The sequence below is a fragment of the Bos javanicus genome, chromosome 11 (genome assembly GCF_032452875.1).
Source record: "Bos javanicus breed banteng chromosome 11, ARS-OSU_banteng_1.0, whole genome shotgun sequence".
NCBI lineage: Eukaryota > Metazoa > Chordata > Mammalia > Artiodactyla > Bovidae > Bos > Bos javanicus.
The window spans coordinates 1133619-1147012 of NC_083878.1; the positions used below are offsets into that span (position 1 = coordinate 1133619).

At 46.1% G+C, this 13394-nt stretch overlaps 1 long non-coding RNA gene across 3 annotated transcripts in view; it reads left to right on the plus strand.

The window, feature by feature from the left end:
• LOC133256648 (uncharacterized) overlaps nt 1-13394 on the plus strand; it is a 195123-nt gene that overhangs the window by 82440 nt on the left and 99289 nt on the right. Inside the window, exons 1-3 of one of the 3 annotated variants that reach the window (XR_009739253.1) lie at nt 2348-2479; nt 3392-3849; nt 6111-6172. This is a non-coding gene — a long non-coding RNA (uncharacterized LOC133256648). Of the gene's footprint in view, nt 1-2347; nt 3850-6110; nt 6173-13394 lie in introns of those variants that run through there. The other 2 variants (XR_009739252.1, XR_009739254.1) reach the window with 2 other exon arrangements.

Below are 13394 nucleotides of genomic sequence, written 5' to 3' on the forward strand. Positions count from 1 at the left end.
AGTATAGTGGTCAGTTTAAGAGTCCTTAATGAATGACAATATTTTTAAAACATGCTTTATGAATACAGATATCTCCAAAGCAAAGAGAGAAAACCATGCTTCTTTAAGCATGTGTGTTAGTCACCAGCTTTGAGCCTACTCCTAAAAACAAAGCAGTAACTAAAGAGAGGACTCCAAGGCCTCACCCAGCCCACAGAGCCCTCCAGCACTCGGGGTGCAGTGGGCAGCTGGGAGGTCCTGTCCACAGGGCAGTGGTCAAGGGGCTCCTGAGCCTCATTTATAGTGCGTATGTGTTACAAGGGTACTGTGAATTATTTCTGTAAGTAAAAGTTGCTTTTTAAAAAAGACAAAGGGAATCAGGAGAAAAAATGTGACTTTAGGCTCAGACTCATTTCCATCTCAAAAAGATGGGCGAGTTCCATGAAAATATCCTTAGATTTGTTATCTGTTGTTATCACCCAGTTTTGTTTCTTTCTCTCTCTCTCTCTTTTTTCATTTGGGTGGCCACCTGACTTTCCTACTGATGATTACTAAGAAAACTCCTAAACTGAATCAAAACAAGGACAAAAGCGAAAACAAACAACCAAATCAGCTGCAGCACAATTCAGACCCTCTTGGCTGGCATGGGTTTTCCACAGGCTGGCTTTGTGTTTCAAATGCACCTGCTTCCTTTTTTCTCTCTTATTTCCCTGAGTACCACTGAGAAGCCCTCCCTCTTTCCCAGAGACCCAAAAGGACCTCTCCCTGGGGCGGGACCTACACCAGGCTTGGGGCCCATCCTCCTTCCCTCAGCACTCCCCGCCCCAGGATGAAGGGTTTTCACAGCTGAGGCTCCCCCTCTACCCAGGCAGGTGCCTGGTCCTGAAGACAGGTTTCAGAGAAAGCTTTTGTGGCTGTCTCCCTCAACCATGGAACCTTGGTGTTTCAGGGGAGACTTTTTTTGGTCACACCAGGCAGCTTGTGGGATCTTAGTTCTTCGACCAGGAATCAAACCCAGGCCCCCTGCAGTAGAGGTTCAGAATTCTAACTACTTGACCCATAGGGCATTTCCCCAGAGATTTTATAGGCAAACTGACTCCCTTCTTATGAGAAATCTGTCCACAGGAGATACCACCCCATCAGTGAGGCCCTAGTATTTCCTGCCAAGAAAGTACAGTCCCCTGTTTCCTCCTGGGAAGTGAGAAAAGGGGGTTAAGCCTTCCATTTCCACAGTCTCACCTCCCAAATGTCTCCATTTTACCAATGAGAGTTTCCGGACCTCTATCTGACCCAGGCAGGTAAGGTGAACATGGCCTTGGCTCACTGCACTGAGCCAGGCGAAAGAGCTAGCAGGTAAGAGCCAGACAAGCATAAGATCAAATCCCAGCCCTGACCCTGACTAGCTGTGTGATCCCAGGCCGCTCACCCAACCTCTCTGAGCCTCAGTTTCCTCATCTGTAAAATGGGAACCAGGCCAGACTGTGGGTTTGATGTAGGGAAGAAGTGAAGCAGTGCCTGTGCAGAGCCTGGCATTGGTGCCCAGTTGAGGGGTTCCCGAGCGGGGCCTGACAGCTCACCAAGAAAGCCTGTGGCCCGTCCATCCTGGGGAGGCTGTACCAGATCAGAGGGAAGCTCAATAAGCCACTTGAAAGGGACCTTGACTCATTTTGTGGTAACTGAATGTGCAGTTCAGGAAGTGCTTTGCAAGAGTGAACTGGGCTCCAGCTGCCCCCTCATCCCCCTGCCCTCTGCTCCGCATCCTCCGTGCCTTGACGCTGTTCCCGGCAGCGCTCCCGGCTTCAGCCGGTGCGCACGCGCAGCGCTTGGCCCGCAGGACCCACGCCTGCGCACTGCGAACTCACTGAAAGCAGACGAGGGTGGTCCATGGTCAGACAGGCCGCACGACCACCTGGGTCTATCCGTGAGGCCAGGTGCTCACTTTCTGGGCCTCTTATAAGTAGTGCCCCCGCGTATCAGGCCAGCGGCGGTACTTGACATTTAATAGTCATAAGCAGCTCCCCTGGAAAGTATTAAACTCACCGTTTAAGGATGGGGAAACTGAGGCACCCAGAGGGTATGAAATGCGCAGGCCCGTGGAGGATGATGAGTCTGGACCTGGGGTTTGAACCCGAGGAGCTGGACTCCAGACGCTGCCTCCAACCTAACCCGTGGCATCTAAAACCTGCCACACGGGAGGTTCCTAACAGGAGTGGAAGTTCGGCCATGGCGTGCAACACACGTGATGTTGTGAGTGTGGTGGGAAAGAAGGATGTGGGGTGACCTCAACCCCTGCTTCTGCTTCCTGCTGGGCGGGGGAGGAGCTCTGAGTGTGGGGAGCCTTAGGGCATGTAGCAGGGCCCCCATATGTCCAGTACCAGATGCCCTGGGAGTTGGCGTGGTTATGGCCACTCCACTGCATTTTTTTGGACCCTCCAGCCCCTCAGGGCCTTTGAGCACCCTATGGACACTGACAGCAGAAGCCCACGGAGCAAGTACTGAGGTCATTGGAGGAGAACCATGGGGTGACCTGTTGGGAGGCTGCTGCCACTGGAGACCAGAGACTGGATGGGGTGGGGGACCTCTGAGAGCAACAGGCTGCCTGGCCATTAGCCCGGTTCCACTCCCGTCTGCCATCCCCAGGCGCTGGCCGTGTGGGGTTTCTGGGGAGAGGGAAGTGGGCAAGTGAAGTGATGTGGGAAAGTGGGTGGCGCAGAATTGCAGCACTAGCTCCCAGGTCCTGAGAAAAGCAGATCCTCCTCCGGCCCCTGCCTCCCAGGCCTTGGGGAACCAGATCTTTGTAAACTGAGCTGTACGCCTGCTGGGAAGTCAGGCCAGTCCTAGTTCCTCATTTAAGGCGCACACCCTCATCCCCAAGGCAGTTAAAAGCCCCGAGTTGCCCAACTTGACAGGGGAAGGCTGGCCCGCCGTCCCGCTCACCCTTGGAACCTGAGCCCTGGCCTGCCAGACCTGGTCTGTCTGGCCTCCAGGGCCAGACAGTGACCCATTCCCTGTATCCCAGAGCCCACGTGTCGAGGAGGAAGCTGCCATTCTGACAGCCCAGAAACATCTGTTCCCCATTCGTCATTGTCCAGCTCTGATGTCTTTGGGGACTATTTTGAAGGACAGTTTTTACTGTTGTAGCCAAAAAAGCAAAAGGAAACAAACAATTGCAGTCCTCCTTTATTTCAGAAGTTTTGTTTTTTTCTGTGTTAGTGGAAAACCATTCCCATAAACAGGAGCGTGGACCAAATTACCCTTCCCCACAGTGTGGCTAGAGCATCTCCCTCCCCCTGCTTCACACCCCATTGTGCTAAGAAATTTCGAGATATAAATCCATTTGGGCTGAGGCTGGGATGAAATGAGCAGCAGAAAACGTTTCGTTCCCACCTGCGCTTGTGTATGCATCTTTCAGAGGCTATCTATGAAAGCCAGCATGCCTGATGCGTGGTGATCAAAATGCCTTGCGTAACAGCAGCTGCTCTGAGGACCCTCACCATCCTCTGCTTTCTGAGTCTGCAGCAACTCCTACTCTGATCTGGATGTTTCCAGTATGCACTTGTTCATACGATGGATGTGACAGTTCAGACTCATGGAGACCGTGGAGACACCTGGATCAGCCCCGAGAGCTCTTAGACCGTTTCCATTTGGTGCCCTGGCAGGTGCCTCAGTGGATACAGAACAGTAATGCCCCGTATGCTGAAGGCTGAGGGTTGGTGAGCAGCCCTCTTGGAGCTGAGGAAGGACTACTGCTTTTCCCAGGGCTCTGCTGAGCCCCAAGGCACCCTCCCTCCTAGGGACTTGTCCTGGGTTGGGACTCCAGGAGGATGCTACCCCGCAGAAGGCAAGATCTGGAGTCCTAGGATGTGACCAGTGAGCCCCTTGGTCCCTCTCTATCTTCCTGCTTGTCATGTAAGATGTTTTCGTTTCCTCTGGCTGGTGTAAACAGCCTGGGTGACTTAAAACAACACAAATGTATTCTCTGACAGTGTTGGAGGCCAGGCACCCCAAATCTACCTCACTGGGCTCAAGGCAAACCCTCATTCTTTTTTGGAAGCTTTAGAGATACAGGGCTTCCCAGATGGCTCAGCTGGTAAAGAACCTGCCTGTCAGTGCGGGAGATGCAAGCGATACGAGTTCAGTCTCTGTGTCAGGAAGATGCCCTGGAGAAGGAAATGGCAACTTGCTCCAGTGTTCATGCCTGGAGAATCCCATGGACAGAGGAGCCTGGAGGGCTACAGTCCATAGGGTCACAAAGAGTCAGACACGACTGAGTGCGCACGCACACACAGAGATTCAGCTTCCTTGACTGTTCTAGCCTCTAGAGGCTGCCTGTACCCCTGAGCGGTACTTGGAGAAGCCCGGTTACAGAGGCAACGAAGCCTTGTCAAGAGAGCTGCAGTGTATCAGGGCTACCTGTGTCTGCTCCAGCCAGTTTCCTCTGGGGCCGTGCCCCTTCCTTCCACTGTGTGGCATCTTGGGGAGGGAGTGACTCTGAATGCTTCCTCTCTCCGTACAGCCTGGGGGTTTGCTGGGGGGTAGGGGTGGGGGATATGCCACCAAGCTCTGTCGTTGGGATGCTGCTGTCTGAGACTTTGAGGCTTACCTTATTCAACTCAGTAGTGCCCTCCTGGACCACATTACTCCTGCCTCAGGCCTATTTTTGCCATTCCTGTTCTCTCCCCTGCCCATTCCCAAACCCAGTGACTCAGCTTTCCCCATGATTCACGGAACCTCCAATCTCTTAGCATACGGGCCCTTTGTGATGGAGCTCACAGATGCAGATTCTGTGACTGGCGCCCAAAACCTGTGAGACAAGGATTGTCTTTGTTGCTAAGTCATGTCTGATTCTTTGCCTCCCCACAGACTGAAGCCTGCCAAGCTCCTCTGTCCATGGGATTTCCCAGGCAAGAATACAGGAATGGGTTGCCATTTCCTTCTCCAGGGAATCTTCCTGATCCAGGGATCAAACCCATGTCTCCCGCATTGGCAAGTGGATTCTTTACCACTGAGCCACCAGGGAGACCCACAAGGATTGTCGACTGTGTTGAATAAATGGAGGACTTGAAGATTCATTTTAGTGCCATCTTATGGATGTCTTGATGTATCTGGGAAACCTGGTCCTGGCGTCAAGGCTGTGGCTGCTGATCAGTGAAGGGCGTGCTGGAAGTGCATTGGGGGAGGGGTGGTGATGAAGGGTGGCATGGGTTTGACTCATTTTTGCCCCTAGTGCCCTATTGTCCAACAATAGGCTCTTTGATTATATAAGATGACATCATTATTGCCAGAGCCATGATGAGGTTCAGAATATACTACCCAAAAATACATGGTAGCTGGGCATATCGAGTATTTTAAACTGAAGGGACTTGAGAAAACAGCAGCTGCACTTTTCTATCTCCACTTGCACTTCTTCGCTGAGACAGATCGTAAAATCCTCCTGTGAGAGGCACCCTCCCTTTACCTGGAAGATCATCCTTATCTCTGAAGATAAAGAGAAGAATCCTAACAAACAGGCCTTGCTCAGTTTCCCCCAGTTGATTATACTCACGTCTGTTCCTTCACCTGTCATATACTCCACACCTGGGCATCCTCATCAAACCCAGCACAAAATACTCAGGTCTAACTTTTGCTTTGGGTCTTCATTTCCTTATGTTGACTTCCAGATCATGTAAAATGTGCATCCTGAATAAATGTGTATGCTTTTCTCCTGTTAAATCTTTGTCAGTTTAATTTTCAGACCCAGGCAGGGTCCCCCATGATGGTCAAAGAAAGACTTTTGCTTCTCCTCCAGCCTTGAATTTGCTCACTGGACTCCCACATACCCTGCTGTGTGAAGGACGCAGAAGATACAGAAGTGGGCACAAGGGTTAGTCACAACAGGCCAGGACCTTAATGAATGCTGGCTGGGTTTTTGTTTAGTTTAATCTCTAAAGCACTTTGACATGCAATGCATATTTGTTGAATGAATGAGTAAATGAAGCTTGTTGCAGTCCAAACCAGCCTTCTTGCCAGTGGACTGCCGTGCCACTTAAAGCTACAGGTACAGCTTCAGCAGTGAGCCCCCAAACTCAGCTGGAGATCAGCGAACATTGCTCATGTCCTTTTTGTTCTGTCTCTCTGTTTTACCTCTTTAGGGCTCCCACGGACCGGAAACAAAGCAGAAACGCGAATCCCCAGCTCAGGCTTTTACTGGAAGGTAAGAGGGCCCAGAAGCGGGCAGTGAATGCTGGTGCTGTACAGTTTTAAAGCGTTTTGAATGACATTGATCTAAAGACAACAACAGCAACAAGTAAATGTTCTTTGTCATCAGAATGGTTAGCTGTGAAATTTACATATAACTTATAGTTGTTAGTAACTCTTAATTATGGGTCTTCTGGGAAACTAGTCTTGTGTTCTCGGGCTGGAGGTACCCAGAAGGGTCCAGACAGAGTGACTGTAGCTGAGATCCAAGGAGGCATGGGATGGGGTGGATGACTTCGAACAGAACTCAAAGCCAGGAGAAAAGGCCGAAGCAGGCCGGGGGTGGTGGGGGACATCCATACCTAGAGCCCTTTTGAACAGAGGCTCTCGGACAGGAAGCAGCTGCCCTGGGGAGAGGGCACAGCCTCCGACCGACGGCTCTTGACCTGCTGGCGGGATGACTGAGAAACCTCCTGAGATATGGCCTCTGAAAGCTGAAGCAGGGATAGTCACAGGGCAGCCAGGACGGCTGGTCACTCAGGTTCCAACCTATCTCTAGAATTCTCTAGTGATGAAAGAGCCTCAGTCCCCTGGGGCCGCCGGAATGTCCCGGCCGGCCGCTGGTTGTGCTCAGGGTGGGTGGTGAGAATAGGGACAACAATGACCTTATCATCCCCTCCTGGAGCAGAAGCCAGAGCTTTTCCAGGCTCTGTGGACGGTGAATGCTTCAAAGCCTTTAGGATCCCACGGGACTGATAAGAGTTTCATTTATTACTGACAATTAATTTTAATATTCAAAAAAATGCAGACAAGTTTCTCAGAGTTGGTACTGAGTCAGTGTAGAAAATATCCTTTCTTGGGGAAGGACTGGGAACATGGGATTAGCAGATATAAACGGTTACACATAGGATGGATAAACATACAGGGTATTCAACAGCCTGTGATAAACCTTAATGGAAAAGAACATGAAAAAGTGTCTATGTATTTAACTGTGTCACTCGACTGTACAGGAGAGATTGATATACATTGTAAATCAACTATACTTCAATTAAATACGTATATATATATAGTTTATATATTAAATATGCATTTATAAATAATCCCTGTATTAAATATATATTTATAAATATAGAATTTACATATTAAAATATATTTATACAATAAATACAATTATATATTAAATATATGTAATACATATAATTTATTGTATAAAATTTATACTATATGTATAATGACATTGACATTCTATGTATATTCAAGCAACTTAGCATGGACACAATACATAAATTTATACATTAAATACATATAAACTGAAATATGAAGTTTCCCTGATAGCTCAGTTGGTAAAGAATCTACCTGCAATGCAGGAGACCCGATTCAATTCCTGGGTTGGGAAGATCCTCTGGAGAAGGGAAAGGCTACCCACTCCAATATTCTGGCCTGGAGAATTCCAGGGACTGTATAGTCCATGGAGTCAGAGTTGAGCATGACTGAGCGACTTTCACTTTCAAAGTTAAATATAAAATTTATATATATATATATATATAAACATACACACACACACACACACACACACACGTGTGTGTGTGCTGTGCTTAGTTCGCTCAGTTGGGTTGCCTTGCCTTCCTCCAGGGGATCTTTCCAACCCAGGGATTGAACCCAGGTCTTCCGAATTGCAGGCAGATTCTTTACTGTCTGAGCCAGTAGGAAAGCCATATATATAAGAAAATATCCTTTCTCTAGAGGTAAAACTGCACAGGGCTTCTATTTGAATTCCAAAGGGAGAGCAGCTTGCTTTGAGCCAGGACGGCTCAATGAAGCTTAGTGCGGTACGTCTTATTACCGGGGCTACACCGTAGTGTAAAGGGACCCTAGAATCTAGATTTGGAGTCCTTGAGGTTTCCAGCCACTGTTTCCTCTTCTTTCTTCCCTAAGGCTGCTTCTCCATGGGCCACTCCTCACACTTTAATCTTCTAGAAATGCACAAATAACTCAATTGCATGTCAGAAGGGCAAAAAAAAAAATTAACTTTCGTTTTTTTAAATATCTAAGTTCATCTTGAACTCCAAGCCCTTTTCCTACTGGTAGCAACCTAATATTTCATTTGACTACCTGAAGAGTCCTCAGTTAGTAAAAGCGAACTGTAAAACTTAGACAGTGAGATCTAAGGTTTTGACACTGCCCAGGGTTTCTTTTCCACTTTTCCTTTTCCAAGACACAATCCGGGTGCCAGAGTGGACCTGTGTGCCCTGTCACACTCAGAAGTCTTTGTCTGCCCCAAGACTGCAAAGATCTTCCACGGGTTTCATAGCTTCAGGATTTTACTTTTAAGGTATAAATGGTAAAGCCTAAATATGTGTTGCTTAATTTTTATTTGAATATTTTTCTAGATACTTGTTGATAAGGTCTAATTCCAATTGGTCAGAGATTCATGCTGTATGATATCATGGCAAAAGCAGTTACTGGCTGTCTCTAAAATAAATTGCAGAAGGACAAAATGGTAGTCTTTTATTTTGCTCACATATTTACCATTTTTGGTATCTTTTCCTCATGTTGAAGACCCAGGTTTCCTCCTGGTGTCATTTCTCATCAATCTGAATAACTTCCTTTCACATTTCCTGATGAAGAAGTCACTCAGCTTCAGCTAGCTAAAAGTGTCTGTTTCCTGAATTTTTTGAAGAATGTATCTTACTGGATGTAGTACTTTAGTGCCAATCATTTCATTATCTTATCATCCCATGATCTCTTGCTTCTTTGCTTCTGATAAAAACTCAGATGTGATTCCTGTCATTGGTCTTTGTATCTGTGTCATTTTCTTCTCTGGCTGGTTAAGACTTTTTATTTTTCAGCAATGTGACTATGACATACCTTTCTGTGGTGAGTGTGTATGTTTATCTTCCCTGGAGTTTATTAAGATTCTTGAGTTTAGAAGTTAGTGTTTTCCATCAGGTTTAGGACATTTTCAGCCATATTTTTCAAATGCTTTTCCTGCTCATTTTCCCTCTCTTCCTCTCTGAGATTCCAATTACACTTATATTAGAATGCTTGATATTGTACCAAATGTTACTGAAGCTCTTTCATTTTAAAAACTTTGTTTTGTTTTGTGTTTTTAAGACTGGCTTATTTGAGTAAAGATATCATCAATTAAACCATGAGAGAATGCTTTTTGACCACACACTTCTATTTCATAGCCATGCCGTGCAGCATGTGGGATCTTAGTTCCCCAACCAGGGATTGAACCCGTGACCCCTGTCTTAGGAGTTCAGTGTCTTAAACACGGGACTGCCAGGGGAGTGCTCAATTTCTTTCTAAAAGAGCTCTTTTTGCTTTAGATTTATCATAGATCACATTGCTTGGTTCCTATGCCTTTACACACTGAATGGCATAATCTTTTTGAAGGCAGCTTAAAGAAAGATTGACTTATTTGTATCGGCCTGTCTTCTAGATTTTTCTGTTAGAGGTATCCACTGAATTTTTCAGTTCTGAGCCTTGTCAGTTCTGGAACTTCCATCTGATTCTTTTTAAAGCATTGTTTCCATGGCTCTGCTGAGATTCTCTACCTGTTTATGGCAGCGTTGTAATCGTTCAGTCTCTAAGTTATGTCTGACTCTGTGACCCCACTGACTGTAGCCCGCCAGGCTCCCCTGTCTATGGGATTTCCCAGGCAAGAATACTGAAGTGGGTTGTCATTTCCTTCTTCAGGGGATCTTCCCAACCCAGGGATCGAACCTGAGTCTCCTGCATTGACAATTTTTTTTTTTTTTTTAAGCACTGAGCCACCTGGGAAGCCCATCATGACAGTGTTTTCCTTTAATTCCTCAAATATATTTAGAATAGCTACTATAAATTTCTTATCTGCTGATTCCAACATCTAGGTTTCCTTAGAGTTCTGTTTCTATTGCTTGATTTTTTTTCTTGAGTATGTGTCACATTTTTCTGTTTCTTTGCATATCCAGAAATTTTTTATTGTATTTTTTTGTGAACGGTGGGTTTAGAGATTCTGTATCTTTTGTCTGTCTTTGACGATAGCAGGCAGGAAATTATGGCATATCAACTTGAAGTTATGGAAGCTTGATTTTGACTTTTTTTTTAATTGAAGGATAACTGCTTTACAGTATTGTGTTGGTTGATTTTTACTCTTTAAAATGGATCTGTTTTGGATAGTTTGCTTAATATGAGGGAAATATCTTCTGTCTTGGGACATAATCTTTGATTGTCTCCCCTCCTTTTTCTCTGGATATCAATAAAATGTTCAAGGTGTTTATGAAATCTCTCCTGGAAAAGTTGGCAAGATTCAAACTCCACATTCTTGTCTCTCTCAGCATTTGAAATCTCTGTTCAGTTTTTAAAATTTTTAGCTTCTTTCAGGATCTAGCTCTTTGATTTTCGGCCACTCTGACAGCCCTGAACTCTGTCCTCTGACACTTCAAACAGTTAAGATTGCAGCTTTCTGTCTGGCAGGCTGAGGACTGCCCTCATCAGAAAACTGTCTAAACATAGGTCTCATCCTGTGTGGTTCCTTTTTTCAAAGGTCAAAGTCCCCTTTGGTTTCTGCCTGCTTCTGGTTGTTCTCCAACACATTCACAGCTTTCCTTTCTAAAATCTTTTGTTTCGAGCTGTTACTTGTTATCTTCAGGAGGTTTGGTCTAGTAGGAAGGAGCTACTCCATCCACCATTATGATGGATAATATAACTAGATGGATAATATAATAGAACTAGAACTTCTTCTATACCCATTTAAGGATTTTAACATTTATTGCAAAATTGGACTTCACAAATATTGTACCAAATTATATTCTTACTGGTAGTGGATGAGAGTTCTTAATATCCATCCTCCCCCTTGGCATCCAGAAAATCTGAAACTAAATATCATGGAATGTTAGAATCTTAGAGACCACCAGATACAGTAATTCCAAGTTCAAGGTCCCTGGATTTCAAAAGGATTCCGGAAGATAGTATACAGCTGAAGGACAATTTTTGTAAGTTACAAACACTGTTTCCAAATATGAAATATATAGTTAATCCATTTTGAGTGACATTACTTTTGGTTAACTTTTCCCTGGTGGCTCAGACAGCAAAGAGTCTGCCTGCAATGCAGGAGACCCAGGCTTGATCCCTGGGTCGGGAAGATCCCCTTGGAGAAGGGAATGGCTACCCAGTATTCTTGCCTGGGAAATCCCATGGACAGAGGAGCCTGGCGGGCTATCGTCCATGGGATCTCAGAGTAGGACACGACTGAGCAACTAACACTTTTTGTTAAAATGACATCCTATTTTTCATGGAAACATTGATTTCTTTTGATAACTTTCTGCAGAAGTAATCAACCAGGACTTCTGCTTGGTAGTTTAGTTATGTTTTTGGCCAACTCAAACAGGCAAAATGCATTATTACTGATAAGTGAAGTGTGCCTTTTATGAAATAGGAACCTTGAGGAGAAAGCGAATCAAAGGCATTGCTGGCGGCTCTGGACCCTTTGAGCAGTGATGGGCATTACCTGCCAATGAATTTAGACTTCATCTTTGAGTGTCTCTTTATCTGGATAACTTTGTTGGCTATGGCTTAAGTATCTTTATTTACTTAGGCCCAAAGAGATCAAGGGCTTCCATGGTGGCTCAGCAGTAAAGAATCTGCTTGCCATGCAAGAGATGCAAGTTCGATCCTTGGGTCAGGAAGATCCCCTGGAGAAGGGAATGGCAACCCATTCCAGTGCGCTTGCCTGGGAAATCCCATGGATGGAGGAGCCTGGTGGGCTGCATTTCATGGGGTCACAAAGAGTTGGACCCGACTTAGGGACTAAACAACAACAACAACACGAACAGATCAAAGAACTTGCTGGAGTTCCACAGAATTACTCCCACTGTGGGTGCAGAGATCAAAACCCAACATCAGACTTTGTTCTTATCACTGACATGCATCTTAACTGTGAAGGAGTAATTGTTCTATCTACTGTGGTTCAGAAAGAAAAACAGAAAACAGTGAACTGGGAGAAGAGCTTGTCCTGGGAGCATTTTCGTGGTAGGATGGGCAGCCGTGTTCTTTGAAGTGCCCACGATTCCCTTGTCACTAACTTTCAGAAGCAAGAAAATGTCTCTGGCGTCCAGGTGAACAGATTTCTGCAGACCCATTGTATCTTACTAGGTTTTCTTTTTTTTTTTTTCTCCCTGCAATGTTCATTTCTTACATTTTTACACTGGATTTGGTTTTGTGTGTGTGGATTCACTTCAGTCTTGTTTCCTAGATTTCTAAAGGCAGACACTTCCCATCTTTCGTAATCACCGGAAATGACTGGAGTCGTGTAAACACTTAGCTTGTTTTTCCTTTTGTCATTCCTCCAACATCCAGGCAACTGGAACATATTCCTTAGTATGTATTTTCTGCAGCTAAACTTAGGTCTATTTCAGCACTTGCTTTTTTCCAGGAAAATCAGTGTCCCTATTGGAGGCAGCAATCATGAAGCCACAGAGACTTTGTCAAAGTCTTATGGATTTAAAAGGACTTAGATGAACTTAAAAAAAAAAAGTTCAGTTTGCTCTTTTTAAAATTTTTGTTTGTTTGTTTAACTTGTTTTTGGCCGCACTGGCTGGGTCTTGTCTCTAGTTACGGGAGCGAGGGCTGCCCTCTGGTTGCCTGTGCCGGTTCCCGCTGCGGTGGCTTCTCTAGTGGTGACGCTCAGGCTTGAGGGCCTGCAGCTTCCGTAGCTGTGGCTCCCAGGCTCTAAGCACAGGCTCAGTAGTGGTGGCGCATGGCCGTAGCTGCTCTGTGGCATCTTCCTGGACCAGAGATCAGAAAAGCGGTGTCCCTTGCATTGCAAGGCGGATTTGTAACCACTGGACCACAAGGGAGTTCAGTCCTCTTTGATGAAAGGTCCAGGACACCAGCAAAGAGAGGCCTGGGAGCCTGTCTCCTCTCCACCTTGAACCTGGTGAACTCAGTCAAATCATTCCCTTTCAGTCTGGGACCTGGCTTGTCTATCCAGAGAACAAGGCTGGAGGCAGACCAGGCCGGCGGCCTCTCCAGTTGTGGGATGCCAGGCCTGAGGGTGGGGCATTCACAGGTAAGATGGGAAAGGGGTCTGTTCCCCATCCAGGCCTTGCAGTCCTCTGGGCCAGGTAGACGATTCCCGCTGGGGCTTCAGATCCACTCGGACCGTCTCTTAAGGAATTATATGTGGGGTGAAAACAGGGCCAGGGGACCTCTTAGACTTCAGGCCAGTCCATTTGGATCTGTGAATTGTGTGT